Consider the following 13,781-nt stretch of genomic DNA (forward strand, 5'->3'; position numbering starts at 1 on the left):
GCTATACGTTGTAGCGAAATACTATATAACGTTATATATCATATAGTGATCCAATATGCGGTTATACGTTGTAAGATAATAGTATATAACGTTACACATCATATAGTGATCCAATATATCGCTAAGCGTTGTAGCGTAATAGTATATAACATTACAGGTTATTATGTAATACTACATAACGTTATGCGTTATTACGAAACAGTTCATAACGTTTTACGTTATTACGTAATTGTATATAACATTATACGCCATATAGTGATCCAATATAACGTTCTTCGATGTAACGTAATAGTATATAACGATATCCGTTGTAACTTAATAGTATATAACATTATACGTGATATAGTTATCCAATATAACATTATTCGATGTAACGTAATAGCATGTAACGTTATACATCAGATAGTGATCCAATATAACGATATACGTTATAACGTAATAGTATATAACATTACACGTTATTATGTAATACTACATAACGTTATGCGTTATTACGAAATATTTCATAACGTTTTACGTTATTACGTAATAGTAAATAACATTATACGTCATATAGTGATCCAGTATAACGTTATTCGATGTAACGTAATAGTATGTAACGTTATACATCAGATAGTGATCCAGTATAACGATATACGTTATAACGTAATAGTACATATCGTTATACGCTGTAGTAGTATATAACGCAGTAGTACAGTAACGTAGTAGTATATAACATTATATGTCATATAGTGATCCAATATAACGTTATTCGACGTAACGTAATAGTATATAACATTATACGTTATATAATTATCTAATATAACGTTGTACATTGTAACGTAATAGCACATAACGTTATACATCATACTGTGATCCAATATAACGTTATGCTTTATAACGTAATAATACATAACGTTATACGTTCTAACGTAATAGTATATAGCGTTATACGTCATATAGTGATCCAATATAACGTTATTCGATGTAACGTAATAGTATGTAACGTTATACATCATATAGTGTTCCAGCATAACGATATTCATTATAACGTAATAGTATATAACGTTATAAGTTGTAACGCAATATTGTATTACTTTATACGTCATATAGTGATCCAATATAACGTTATACGTTGTAACGTAATAGTATATAACGTTATACAACATACTGTGATCCAATATATCGCTATACGTTGTAACGTAATAGTATGTAACGTTATACGTCATATAGTGGTCCAGTATAACGATATACGTTATAACGTAATAGAACATATCGTTATACGTTGCAACGTAATAGTATATAACATTATACGTCATATAGTGATCCAATATAACGTTATTCGATGTAACGTAATAGTATGTAACGTTATACATCATATAGTGATCCAATATAACGATATACGTTATAACGTAATAGTATATAACATTACACGTTATTATGTAATACTACATAACGATATGCATTATTACGAAATAGTTCATAACGTTATACGTTATTACGTAATAATACATAACGTTATACGTTCTAACGTAATAGTATATAGCGTTATACGTCATATAGTGATCCAATATAACGTTATTCGATGTAACGTAATAGTATGTAACGTTATACATCATATAGTGATCTAACATAACGTTATACGTTGTACCGTAATAGTACATACCGTAATACGATATTACGAAATAGTTCATAACGTTATACGTTGTAACGTAATAGTACATAACGTTATACGTTGTAACGTAATAGTATATAACTTTATACGTCATATAGTGATCCAATATAACGTTATTCGATGTAACGTAATAGTACATAACGTTATACATTGTAACGTCATAGTATATAACGTTATACATTATATAGTGATCCAATATAACGTTATACGTTATAACGTAATAGTATATATCTTTATACGTTGTCATGTAATAGTACATAACGTTATACGTTGTAACGTAATAGTATATAACGTTTTACGTCATATAGTGATCCAATATAACACTTTTCGATGTAACGTTATAGTATGTAACGTTGTACATCATATAGTGATCCAACATAAAGTTATACGTTATAACATAATAGTTCATACCGTTAGACGTTGTAACGTAATAGTACATAACGTTATACGTTGTAACATAATAGTATGTAACGTTATACGTTGTAACGTAATAGTATATAACGTTTTACGTCATATAGTGATCCAATATAACACTTTTCGATGTAACGTTATAGTATGTAACGTGGTGCATCATATAGTGATCCAATATAACGTTATACGTTATAACTTAATAGTTCATAACTTTATACGCTATTACGTAATAGTATATAACGTTATACACCATATAGTGATCCAATATAACGTTATACGATCTAACGTAATAGTACATAAAGGTATACGTTATTACGAAATAGTTCATGACGTTATAGATATTACGTAATAGTTTATTACGTTATACAATATATATTGATCAAAATAACGTTATACCTTATAACGTAATAGTACATAACATTATACTTTGTAACGTAATAGTATGTAACGTTATACGTTCTTACGTTATAGTATACAACGTTATACATCATATTGTTATCCAATATAACGTTATACGATATAACGTAATAGTACATAACGATATACGTTGAATCGTAATAGTACATAACGTTATACGTTGTAACGTAATAGTATGTAACGTTATACATCATATAGTGATCCAATATAACGCTATACGTTCTAACATAATAGTGCATGACGTTATACGTTGTAACGTAATAGTATATAACGTCACACATCATATAGTGATCCAATATAACGTTATACGTTATAACGTAATTGTACATAACGTTATACGCTGTAACGTAATAGTACATAACGTTATACGTTGTATCGTAATAATACATAACGTTATTCGTTTTTACGAAATAGATCATATCGTTATACGTTGTAACGTAGTAGTATATAACGTTATACATCATGTCGTGACCCAATCTAACGTTATACGATGTAACGTTATAGTATGTAACGTTGTACATCATATAGTGATCCAATATAACGTTATACGTTATAACTTAATAGTTCATAACTTTATACGCTATTACGTAATAGTATATAACGTTATACACCATATAGTGATCCAATATAACGTTATACGATCTAACGTAATAGTACATAAAGGTATACGTTATTACGAAATAGTTCATGACGTTATAGATATTACGTAATAGTTTATTACGTTATACAATATATATTGATCAATATAACGTTATACGTTATAACGTAATAGTACATAACATTATAATTTGTAACGTAATAGTATGTAACGCTATACGTTCTTACGTTATAGTATACAACGTTATACATCATATTGTGATCCAATATAACGTTATACGATATAACGTAATAGTACATAACGATATACGTTGTATCGTAATAGTACATAACGTTATACGTTGTAACGTAATAGTACATAACGTTATACGTTGTAACGTAATAGTATATGACGTTTCACGTCATATAGTGATCCAATATAACGTTATACGATGTAACGTAATAGTATGTAACGTTATACATCAAATAGTGATACAATATAACGTTATACGTTATAACGTAATAGTACATAACGTTATACGTTGTAACGTAATTGTATGTAACGTTATACATCATATAGTGATCCAATATAACGTTATACGTTATAACGTAATAGTATATAACGTTTTACGTCATATAGTGATCCAATATAACACTTTTCGATGTAACGTTATAGTATGTAACGTGGTACATCATATAGTGATCCAATATAACGTTATACGTTATAACTTAATAGTTCATAACTTTATACGCTATTACGTAATAGTATATAACGTTATACACCATATAGTGATCCAATATAACGTTATACGATCTAACGTAATAGTACATAAAGGTATACGTTATTACGAAATAGTTCATGACGTTATAGATATTACGTAATAGTTTATTACGTTATACAATATATATTGATCAAAATAACGTTATACCTTATAACGTAATAGTACATAACATTATACTTTGTAACGTAATAGTATGTAACGTTATACGTTCTTACGTTATAGTATACAACGTTATACATCATATTGTTATCCAATATAACGTTATACGATATAACGTAATAGTACATAACGATATACGTTGAATCGTAATAGTACATAACGTTATACGTTGTAACGTAATAGTATGTAACGTTATACATCATATAGTGATCCAATATAACGCTATACGTTCTAACATAATAGTGCATGACGTTATACGTTGTAACGTAATAGTATATAACGTCACACATCATATAGTGATCCAATATAACGTTATACGTTATAACGTAATTGTACATAACGTTATACGCTGTAACGTAATAGTACATAACGTTATACGTTGTATCGTAATAATACATAACGTTATTCGTTTTTACGAAATAGATCATATCGTTATACGTTGTAACGTAGTAGTATATAACGTTATACATCATGTCGTGACCCAATCTAACGTTATACGATGTAACGTTATAGTATGTAACGTTGTACATCATATAGTGATCCAATATAACGTTATACGTTATAACTTAATAGTTCATAACTTTATACGCTATTACGTAATAGTATATAACGTTATACACCATATAGTGATCCAATATAACGTTATACGATCTAACGTAATAGTACATAAAGGTATACGTTATTACGAAATAGTTCATGACGTTATAGATATTACGTAATAGTTTATTACGTTATACAATATATATTGATCAATATAACGTTATACGTTATAACGTAATAGTACATAACATTATAATTTGTAACGTAATAGTATGTAACGCTATACGTTCTTACGTTATAGTATACAACGTTATACATCATATTGTGATCCAATACAACGTTATACGATATAACGTAATAGTACATAACGATATACGTTGTATCGTAATAGTACATAACGTTATACGTTGTAACGTAATAGTACATAACGTTATACGTTGTAACGTAATAGTATATGACGTTTCACGTCATATAGTGATCCAATATAACGTTATACGATGTAACGTAATAGTATGTAACGTTATACATCAAATAGTGATACAATATAACGTTATACGTTATAACGTAATAGTACATAACGTTATACGTTGTAACGTAATTGTATGTAACGTTATACATCATATAGTGATCCAATATAACGTTATACGTTATAACGTAATAGTATATAACGTTATACGTTGTAACGTAATAGTACAGAACGTTATACGCAGTAACGTAATTGTAGATAACGTTATAAATCATATAGTGATCCAATATAACGCTTTTCGATGTAACGTAAAAGTATGTAACGTTATACATCATATAGTAATCCAATATAACGTTATACGTTCTAACATAATAGAACATAACGTTATACGTTGTAATGTAATAGTCTGTAACTTTATACATCATATAGTGATCCAATATAACGTTATACGTTCTAACATAATTGTGCATGACGTTATACGTTGTAACGTAATAGTATATATCGTTTTACGTCATATAGTGATCCAATATAACGCTTCTCGATGTCACGTAATAGTATGTAACATTATACATCACATAGTGATCCAGTATAACGATATACGTTATAACGTAATAGTACATATCGCTATACGCTGTAAGGTAATAGTATATAACATTATACGTCATATAGTGATCCAATATAACGTTATTCGATGTAACGTAATAGTATGTAACATTATACATCATATAGTGATCCAGTATAACGGTATACGTTATAACGTAATAGTACATATCGTTATACGCTGTAAGGTAATAGTATATAACATTATATGTCATATAGTGATCCAATATAACGTTATGCGATGTAACGTAATAGTATGTCACGTTATACATCATATAGTGATCCAATATATCGTTTCACGTTGTAACGTAATAGTATATAACGTTATACAACATACTGTGATCCAATATAACGTTATGCGTTAAAACGTAATATTATATAACATTATACGTCATATAGTGATCCAATATAACGTTATTCGATGTAGCGTAATAGTATGTAACGTTATACATCATATAGTGGTCCAGTATAACGATATACATTATAACGTAATAGTACATAACGTTATACGTTGTAACGTAATAGTGTATAACTTTATACGTCATATAGTGATCCAATATAACGTTATTCGATGTAACGTAATAGTATGTATCATTATACAACATATAGTGATCCAGTATAACGATATACGTCATAACGTAATAGTACATATCGTTATACGCTGTAAGGTAATAGTATATAACATTATATGTCATATAGTGATCCAATATAACGTTATGCGATGTAACGTAATAGTATGTCACGTTGTACATCATATAGTGATCCAATATAACGTTATACGATGTAACGTAATTGTATATAACGTTAATCATCATAATGATCCAATATAACTTTCTTCGATGTAACGCAATAGTATATAACGTTATGCGTTATAACGTAGTAGTACATAACGTTATACGTTGTAACTTAATAGTATATAAAATTATACGTCATATAGTGCTCCATTATAACGTAATTCTATGTAACGTAATAGTATGTAACGTTATACACCATATAGTGGCCCAATATAAGGTTATGCGTTATTACGAAATTGTCCAAAACGTAATACGATGTAACGTAATAGTATATAACGCTATGCATCATATAGTGATGCAATAAAACGTTCTTCGATGTAACGTAATAGTATATAATGATATACGTTGTAACGTAGTAGTAAATAACGTTATACGTTGTAACGAAATAGTATATAACATTATACGTCATATAGTGATCCAATATAACGTTATTCGATGTAACGTAATAGTATGTCACGTTATACATCATATAGTGATCCAATATAACGTTATAGTACATAACGTTATACGTTGTAACGTAATAGTATGTAACGTTATACGTTGTAACGTAATAGTATATAACGTTTTACGTCATATAGTGATCCAATATAATACTTTTCGATGTAACGTTATAGTATGTAACGTTGTACATCATATAGTGGTCCAATATAACGTTATACGTTATAACGTAATAGTACATAACGTTATACATTATAACGTCATAGTATATAACGTTATACGTTGTAACGTAATAGTATATAACGTTATACGTTGTAACGTAATAGTAGATAACGTTATACTTTGTAACGTAATAGTACATAACGTTATACGCAGTAACGTAATAGTACATAACGTTATACGTTGTAACGTAATAGTATATAACCTTATGCATCATATAGTGATCCAATATAACGTTATACGTTATAACGTAATAGTATATAACGTTATACGTAGTAACGTAATAGTATATAACGTTATACCTTGTAACGTAATAGTATATAACGTTATACGTTGTAACGTAATAGTATATAACGTTATACATCATATAGTGATCCAACATAACGATATACGCAGTAACGTAATAGTACATATCGTTATACGTTGTAACGTAATAGTGTATAACGTTTTACGTCATATAGTGATCCAATATAACGCTTCTCGATGTAACGTAATAGTATACAACGTTATACATCATATAGTGATCCAATATAAAGTTATACGTTGTAACGTAATAGTTCATACCGTTATACGTTGTAACGTAATAATACATAACGTTATTCGTTGTAACGTAATAGTATGTAACGTTATACATCATATTGTGATCCAATATAACGTTATACGATGTAACGTAATAGTATGTAACGTTATACATCAAATAGTGATGCAATATAATATCATACGTAATAACGTAGTAGTACATAACGTTATACGTTGTAACGTAATAGTATATAACCTTATACATCATATAGTGATCCAATATAACGTTATACGTTATAACGTAATAGTATATAACGTTATACGTTGTAACGTAGTAGTATATAACGTTATACGTTGTAACGTAATAGTAGATAACGTTATAAATCATATACTGATCCAATATAACGCTTTTCGATGTAACGTAAAAGTATGTAACGTTATACATCATATAGTAATCCAATATAACGTTATACGTTCTAACATAATAGAACATAACGTCATACGTTGTAATGTAACAGTCTGTAACGTTATACATCATATAGTGATCCAATATAACGTTATACGTTCTAACATAATTGTGCATGACGTTATACGTTGAAACGTAATAGTATATAACGTTTTACGTCATATAGTGATCCAATATAACGCTTCTCGATGTCACGTAATAGTATGTAACGTTATACATCATATGGTGATCCAATATAATGTTATACGTTGTAACGTAATAGTTCATACCGTTATACGTTGTAATGTAATAGTTCATACCGTTATACGTTGTAACGTAATAGTACATAACGTTATACGCTGTAACGTAATAACACATAACGTTATGCGTTGTAACGTAATAGTATGTAACGTTATACATCATATACTGATTCAATCTAACGTTATACGCTGTAACGTAATAATACATAACGTTATACGTTGTAACGTAATAGTATGTAACGTTATACATCATATTGTGATCCAATATAACGTTATACGATGTAAAGTAATAGTATGTAACGTTATACATCAAATAGTGATCCAATATAAAGTTATACGTTGTAACGTAATAGTTCATGCCGTTATACGTTGTAACGTAATAGTTCATACCGTTATACGTTGTAACGTAATAGTACATAACGTTATACGTTGTAACGTAATAATACATAACGTTATTCGTTGTAACGTAATAGTATGTAACGTTATTCATCATATTGTGATCCAATATAACGTTATACGATGTAACGTAATAGTATGTAACGTTATACATCAAATAGTGATCCAATATAATATCATACGTAATAACGTAATAGTACATAACGTTATACGTTGTAACGTAATAGTATATAACGTTTTACATCATATAGTGATCCAACATACCGATATACGCAGTAACGTAATAGTGCATATCGTTATACGTTGTAACGTAATAGTGTATAACGTTTTACGTCATATAGTGATCCAATATAACGCTTCTCGATCTAACGTAATAGTATACAGCGTTATACATCATATTGTGATCCAATATACCGTTATACGATGTAACGTAATAGTATGTAACCTTATACATCAAATAGTGATCCAATATAATATCATACGTAATAACGTAATAGTACATAACGTTATACGTTGTAACGTAATAGTATATAACCTTATACATCATATAGTAATCCAATATAACGTTATACGTTATAACGTAATAGTATATAACGTTATACGTTGTAACGTAATAGTATATAACGTTATACGTTGTAACGTAATAGTAGATAACGTTATAAATCATATAGTGATCCAATATAACGCTTTTCGATGTAATGTAAAAGTATGTAACGTTATGCATCATATAGTAATCCAATATAACGTTATACGTTCTAACATAATAGAACATAACGTTATACGTTGTAATGTAATAGTCTGTAACGTTATACATCATATAGTGATCCAATATAACGTTATACGTTCTAACATAATTGTGCATGACGTTATACGTTGTAACGTAATAGTATATATCGTTTTACGTCATATAGTGATCCAATATAACGCTTCTCGATGTCACGTAATAGTATGTAACATTATACATCACATAGTGATCCAGTATAACGATATACGTTATAACGTAATATTACATATCGCTATACGCTGTAAGGTAATAGTATATAACATTATACGTCATATAGTGATCCAATATAACGTTATTCGATGTAACGTAATAGTATGAAACGTTATTCATCATATTGTGATGCAATATAACGTTATACGATGTAACGTAATAGTATGTAACGTTATACATCAAATAGTGATCCAATATAATATCATACGTAATAACGTAATAGTACATAACGTTATACGTTGTAACGTAATAGTATGTAACGTTATACATCATATTGTGATCCAATATAACGTTATACGATGTAAAGTAATAGTATGTAACGTTATACATCAAATAGTGATCCAATATAAAGTTATACGTTGTAACGTAATAGTTCATGCCGTTATACGTTGTAACGTAATAGTTCATACCGTTATACGTTGTAACGTAATAGTACATAACGTTATACGTTGTAACGTAATAATACATAACGTTATTCGTTGTAACGTAATAGTATGTAACGTTATTCATCATATTGTGATCCAATATAACGTTATACGATGTAACGTAATAGTATGTAACGTTATACATCAAATAGTGATCCAATATAATATCATACGTAATAACGTAATAGTACATAACGTTATACGTTGTAACGTAATAGTATATAACGTTATACATCATATAGTGATCCAACATACCGATATACGCAGTAACGTAATAGTGCATATCGTTATACGTTGTAACGTAATAGTGTATAACGTTTTACGTCATATAGTGATCCAATATAACGCTTCTCGATCTAACGTAATAGTATACAGCGTTATACATCATATTGTGATCCAATATACCGTTATACGATGTAACGTAATAGTATGTAACCTTATACATCAAATAGTGATCCAATATAATATCATACGTAATAACGTAATAGTACATAACGTTATACGTTGTAACGTAATAGTATATAACCTTATACATCATATAGTAATCCAATATAACGTTATACGTTATAACGTAATAGTATATAACGTTATACGTTGTAACGTAATAGTATATAACGTTATACGTTGTAACGTAATAGTAGATAACGTTATAAATCATATAGTGATCCAATATAACGCTTTTCGATGTAATGTAAAAGTATGTAACGTTATGCATCATATAGTAATCCAATATAACGTTATACGTTCTAACATAATAGAACATAACGTTATACGTTGTAATGTAATAGTCTGTAACGTTATACATCATATAGTGATCCAATATAACGTTATACGTTCTAACATAATTGTGCATGACGTTATACGTTGTAACGTAATAGTATATATCGTTTTACGTCATATAGTGATCCAATATAACGCTTCTCGATGTCACGTAATAGTATGTAACATTATACATCACATAGTGATCCAGTATAACGATATACGTTATAACGTAATATTACATATCGCTATACGCTGTAAGGTAATAGTATATAACATTATACGTCATATAGTGATCCAATATAACGTTATTCGATGTAACGTAATAGTATGAAACATTATACATCATATAGTGATCCAGTATAACGATATACGTTATAACGTAATAGTACATATCGTTATGCGCTGTAAGGTAATAGTATATAACATTATACGTCATATAGTGATCCAATATAACGTTATTCGATGTAACGTAATAGTATGTCACGTTATACATCATATAGTGATCCAATATAACGTTATACGTTATAACGTAATAGTACATATCGTTATACGTTTTTACGAAATAGATCATATCGTTATACGTTGTAACGTAATAGTATATAACGTTATACGTTGTGACGTAATAATATATAACATTATACGTCATATAGCGATCCAATATAGCGTTTCACGTTGTAACGTAATAGTATGTAACGTTATACATCATATAGTGATCCAATATAACTTTATATGTTGTAACGTAATAGTACATACCGTTATACGCTATTACGAAATAGTTCATAACGTTATACGTTCTAACGTAGTAGTATATAAAGGCATACATCATGTCGTGATCCAATCTAACGTTATACGTTATAACCTAATAATACACGACGTTATACGTTTTAACGTAACAGTCAATAACTTTATACATTATTTAGTGATCCAATATAATGTTATACGTTATAACGTAATAGTAGATAACGTTATACATCACATAGTGATCTAATGTAACGTTATACGATATAACGCAATAGTATATAACGCTACACGATATTGTGACATACTACATAACGTTATGCGTTATTACGAAATTGTCCAAAACGCTATACGATGTAACGTAATTGTATATAACGTTATACATAATATAGTGATCCAATATACCGTTACACGTTATAACGTAATAGTATGTAACGTTATACATCATATAGTGGTACTATATAACGTTATGCATTATTACGAAATTGTCCAAATCGTTATACGTTGTAACGTAATAGTATATAACGTTATACATCATATAGTGATCCAATATAACCTTATACGTTATAACGTAATAGTACATAACGTTATACGTTGTAACGTAATAGTACATAACGTTATACGTCATATAGTGATCCAATATAACGTTATTCGATGTGGCGTAATAGTATGTAACGTTATACATCATATAGTGATCCAGTATAACGATATACATTATAACGTAATAGTACATAACGTTATACGTTGTAACGTAATAGTGTATAACTTTATACGTCATATAGTGATCCAATATAACGTTATTCGATGTAACGTAATAGTATGTATCATTATACATCATATAGTGATCCAGTATAACGATATACGTCATAACGTAATAGTACATATCGTTATACGCTGTAAGGTAATAGTATATAACATTATATGTCATATAGTGATCCAATATAACGTTATTCGATGTAACGTAATAGTATCTCACGTTATACATCATATAGTGATCCAATATACGTTATACGATGTAACGTAATTGTATATAACGTTAATCATCATATAGTGATCCAATATAACTTTCTTCGATGTAACGCAATAGTATATAACGTTATGCGTTATAACGTTGTAGTACATAACGTTATACGTTGTAACTTAATAGTATATAACATTATACGTCATATAGTGCTCCATTATAACGTAATTCTATGTAACGTAATAGTATGTAACGTTATACACCATATAGTGGTCCAATATAACGTTATGCGTTATTACGAAATTGTCCAAAACGTAATACGATGTAACGTAATAGTATATAACGCTATGCATCATATAGTGATCCAATACAACGTTCTTCGATGTAACGTAATAGTATATAACGATATACGTTGTAACGTAGTAGTAAATAACGTTATACGTTGTAACGTAATAGTATATAACATTATAGGTCATATAGTGATCCAATATAACGTTATTCGATGTAACGTAATAGTATGTTACGTTATATATCATATAGTGATCCAATATAACGTTTCACGTTGTAACGCAATAGTATATAACGTTATACAACATACTGTGATCCAATATAATGTTATGCGTTAAAACGTAATTGTATATAACATTATACGTCATATAGTGATCCAATATAACGTTATTCGATGTGGCGTAATAGTATGTAACGTTATACATCATATAGTGATCCAGTATAACGATATACATTATAACGTAATAGTACATAACGTTATACGTTGTAACGTAATAGTGTATAACTTTATACGTCATATAGTGATCCAATATAACGTTATTCGATGTAACGTAATAGTATGTATCATTATACATCATATAGTGATCCAGTATAACGATATACGTCATAACGTAATAGTACATATCGTTATACGCTGTAAGGTAATAGTATATAACTTTATACGTCATATAGTGATCCAATATAACGTTATTCGATGTAACGTAATAGTACATAACGTTATACATTGTAACGTCATAGTATATAACGTTATACATTATATAGTGATCCAATATAACGTTATACGTTATAACGTAATAGTATATATCTTTATACGTTGTAATGTAATAGTACATAACGTTATACGTTGTAACGTAATAGTATATAACGTTTTACGTCATATAGTGATCCAATATAACACTTTTCGATGTAACGTTATAGTATGTAACGTTGTACATCA

Source organism: Bombus terrestris, chromosome 5 (assembly GCF_910591885.1).
Source record: "Bombus terrestris chromosome 5, iyBomTerr1.2, whole genome shotgun sequence".
NCBI classification, from domain to species: Eukaryota; Metazoa; Arthropoda; class Insecta; order Hymenoptera; family Apidae; genus Bombus; species Bombus terrestris.